This window comes from Antrostomus carolinensis, unplaced genomic scaffold, assembly GCF_000700745.2.
Source record: "Antrostomus carolinensis isolate BGI_N321 unplaced genomic scaffold, ASM70074v2 scaffold42896, whole genome shotgun sequence".
NCBI classification, from domain to species: domain Eukaryota; kingdom Metazoa; phylum Chordata; class Aves; order Caprimulgiformes; family Caprimulgidae; genus Antrostomus; species Antrostomus carolinensis.
In genome coordinates, this window is record NW_010321909.1 from 8,735 (window position 1) to 13,052 (window position 4,318).

The 4,318-nt window shown below is 47.9% G+C and overlaps 1 protein-coding gene across 1 annotated transcript in view; it reads right to left on the bottom strand.

Annotated features, from left to right (window-relative positions):
* The window catches only part of LOC114818659 (uncharacterized), a gene marked incomplete at both ends in the record, with an annotated part of 27,230 nt that overhangs the window by 8,728 nt on the left and 14,184 nt on the right, over positions 1–4,318 (bottom strand).

Consider the following 4,318-nt stretch of genomic DNA (forward strand, 5'->3'; position numbering starts at 1 on the left):
ATCTCACGGGCATAAAATTATCTCTATTTTTACACAAAGGGTGAATGAACTATGCTCAGTTAAGGGATAAATCCCAGCTAAATTTACACTTCCTGTTTTAAGGCTGCTAAATGTCTTTTTTTCTTGCCTTTTTTTTTTTTTTTTTTTTTTAAAAAAAAGAAGCCCCTAAGTGGCTTATGTAGAAATATACATCTATACATTTTTACTTAAATACAATCAAGAGTGTTCAGGTAGGAACGTGAACTAGAGCAGCTAATTTTTCAAAAGTTTGGATCATCTATGCTTCAGCTGCCCCTTCCCCGAGCTGCCCTCTATGAGAAAGGCAGTCAGGGCTCACCGGGCTGCCACAGCCATCCCACGGGTTTTCCATCACCAGTTGTTAGTTTGAATGAGAAACAAACTGCAAAATCCACGACTGTGGCTCAGGAAGCCTCAGTCACTGCAAGGAAGGCCCTACAGATACAGGAGCTCATCCATGGGCACCTCGGGTCTGTGGGCAACCTGCAGGACATCCTGTGGTCTTGGTGGTCACATCTGTGGCCAATGGACAAGCCCACCATCCCTTTCCTTTTTAACCCATGTACTGTATCAACAGCAAAAAGGGATTTTTAGCTTCTCTGCTCCCAAAGTCCGGGGTGTGCAGCTTGCTCCAACAGCATCTTGCGTGCCTGCTTTGCTTCCCTCGCCAGCCCAGACCCTCCTCCACGAGACAGCTGTAAAAGAGCTGCTGGAAGGCTCTGCACAGAAATAAACCGTTTACAAGCTCCTGTGGCCTCGTACATAGGGCCAAGGTTAATGGCAGAGGGGAAACCTGGCTGCAGAAGAGAAGCCTGCTGCATCTGAAGGTTGGAAAGAGGAAATTTTGGTTTAAATGACCCATGTGGGGCTTAAAACGTGGCTCAGCAGGGATCGTGTTGTGCAAGGTGGAGAGAGAGCCAGGAGCAGAGGGTGAGGATGCTGCCCACAACCTCTAGCTCAGCATCCCCTGTGTCCATGAGGCTGCTCTGGCCCTGCTGAGGCACCTGGGGATTTTGTGGGTGACCTCAACAGACCCAACACCTTGCATCCATCCAAGGGTTAGCTACTGAAATTGTGACTTCAGCAGGGGTTTCAAGCCCCTGCAGCCAGCATGAGCCACCCTTGCTTCCCAAGGGCAGGATCCTGGTCAAAACTCCTCTTGAAGATGAGAGTTTTGGAGGTGGATCAGAGGTTAGGTCCAGCATTTGCATGGGGCTCTCCATCTGCTGTGATAGCCACTGCACTCTACAAACTCCATCAGTGCTATTACCCAGGAACAGAGAATTCTGGTTTCTCCCCCAGACCTCAGCCCCGTTGCACCCAGGGCTGTGCTCTGGTGGTGTTGACCCCATATTTGTGCTTTCAGTCCCTCAGCTCAACCCATCCGCACCCTGGCTCGTGCTGCGCTCGTGGCAAGCTTGTGCAGGACCATGGGCTCAGCACCATCACCCCGGGGATGTTTGGGTGCCCTGCGGAGGAGAAGCAAATGGACAAATCCAGGTTGTAGGTGTCGCTGATGCAGAAGAGTGATGGAGTTTGTTATTTATGTATGGATACCCACCAGGTATGTTATTTACTTATTTATATCGAGGGTCTGCTCAAGGTTGCAGAGCAAAATGTCAGCCCCGGTGTTTTTGTAGTGGCGTGTGTGGTGGGGATCTTGACTTGGCAGTCATTTGCAGTGTGGAGCGGAGAAGCCAGGGCAGATGAAAGAGTTAAATATGGAAACAAGATCCAGAAATATAGCAGTAACTGGACAAAATTCTTTGGAGACAAGTTGTTCTAAACTAGCTCAGGCTGCGATTCTGTTATCTGCTCTGCAAGAAAGGTCAGAGCAGGAATATCTTTTTTTTTTCCCTCCTCCTTCTTCTCCTAGGAAGCTAAAAAGAAGAGCATAAAGCCCACTGCAAGTTTCTTCAGGACTTTGTGTCCTTGAACCATTAGCTCGTAGGTACAGTTTAACTGCCACATCACTCATCTTGGCCCTGATTAGTCCCAGATGAACACTTTCAATATTAATACTCAGATGATTTAATAAAGCTGCACGAGCAGTAAAAGTAACAATACACTTCCATAAAGGGGTTCCAGATGTTGCCAAGGCAAATGCTAAACATCAAAATACAAACTTCAAAAAAAAAAAAAAAAAAAAGACAAAAAAAAGCTGGATAAGCAAAACTTGGAACAAACTATAAACTAATTAAATGTGGGTCGAGTTTTCCAAAAATAAATTGAAGCCATAAGGATGTGATGTGAGCCAATAAATAGTACAGTTAGTCAAAGTTATTGTGGAACGACAGTTGGAAAGATGGTTTGAAGTCACCGATAGGTGGGCTCACAGGGAGCTTGGCTTCCCATCAATAGGAAGGCTTGTTCTCTTGTGTTCGAGAGCGGGATCAAGTCTTCTGGTATCCATAACTGAGACCCCAGAGAGGATACTGAGAGAATATGAGATGATTTTCAAGTAGAGGAATAAAGGAAACAAAACTACACCAAAAGTGCCTGAGTCTCTCCTGCAAGAGCAGCAGAGGTAATACCACCACCCAAGGACATTTGGATAATTTTTCATGCATGTTGGGGCAGCCCTCCAGCCTCTCATTGCCCACAGGGCACCCACACTCTCCACTTAGCCACCTACAAGGCCCATTGAAGCACCACCATCCTCTTCCCCAGTGAAAGAATAATCTAAAATAGCTCTCCAAGAGAATTTCGTACCAGTCCCATCACTGTAGCCATGGAAGCAGTCCGTGATGAGCTTTTGGCTCACTTGCCAGGTGCTCAGCTGCCAATGGTGTCTGCAGCTGTAAGAACCCAGTGGGATAAATAGGGCTCTAATTAGCTGCTCTCTACCAATGCAGCCCCAGAGAGCAGGTAGGTCATCCACCACCTAACTCTGGCTCCAGATTTCTGCATGCTGCCATCCTCAGGGAGGATGTATCGCTAAGGAGCAGGCCTGGGGTGCAAGGAGGTGGAAGCACGGTGCATTCATTACAGGGAAGGAGAAGATGATTCGTAGCCAAAGCGATGGCATGTGCAGGCAATTCATTTTCGCTGCGGGGCAGAATGAGCAGTTTTAGTTCTCAAATATTCTCTCTGGCATGCTGTTTTGTGACAACTGAACACCAGATGGGCTTAAGGAAAGGCCACCTTTCTTGGTCTTCTTTTCTTCATCTCTCTTGGTGGGAGATGCTAAAGCATTCAGCTCTCCCACTCCCAAAGTGGAAGTGGACCAAGGTTGCTGCTACGTACACTTCAGTGTATGCTCCTTCTTGCAGTAGCAAATTGCTCTTAAATTGCTTTTATTTTTCAAGGACAAAGAAAAATTGATCATTTTGAGGTCATGAATGCTTTACAGTGAGGTCTGCCCCACTCTTTTCTGCGTATCTCTAAGCACAGTAAGGTGGGGCTGATGCTAACTCAGCAGTTGCAGAGGGCTTCCCCGCTTGCCCTTACTGCAGCGGCTCCAGGAGCTCTCTGCATCATCTTTTCCATGCAGGTCAGTTGACCTGTAATCCGCAGTTTTGCACTCGGAGAGACTAAGGCCTGGGAGATTAACTGCCATGCTCTGGGGCTTTCTCTAATCAGCAGCACCCTTCAATGCAGGATTGGGGACCACCTGTATCTCAACCCTGCAGCCACGTTGCTCCTGGAAACCCCCTGGTAGGTGCCCTCATGAAAATTCAACCTGTGCTGAGACCTGCTTTCCCACCTGGGTGAGCTCGGGATCAGCGGCAAGTCCTTTATCTGCTGCTGAGTTTGGGATGAGGCTTTGCCTTGGGCTTTCATCCATGGCTAATGACAGGACTATGGAATAACAGAGCCTCTCATAAAATTATTATGAGAACAAACGAATTCCTTCCCTATTGTATACAGTACTTGTTTTTAAGATTAAAACAACAGCCGGGCTGACGGGTTCTGCTCTCTCACTGACCCATGTGAGAACACCAGGACCTCGGTGTTCCCCACTGGTAGGTTACTCCTGAGCCGCCTCCTCCATGAAGAAATCACCAGTGCCGTGGATGGGCTACATCAGGGTAATTCCTATGTCCCTGATTCCCAGGAGATCCTATGCAGGGTTAGAAGTTCCCTCTGCAGTTGTCGAGCGTGACCTTCATAACAGAGATCCCAGATTTCCCGCAGTCAGCTCCAGAGCTGTCCAATCTGTTGGAAAGTGCCCAGTCTCGCTGTAACATCCCACAGTGCTGCAGGATCTCCCCAGAACTCGACCTGAAGGTGCTGCACTTTTAGTTTGGATGTAGCTTGCTCCTCCAGCTCAGTTCTGTTCTCCAGTGGTGGGATCTGG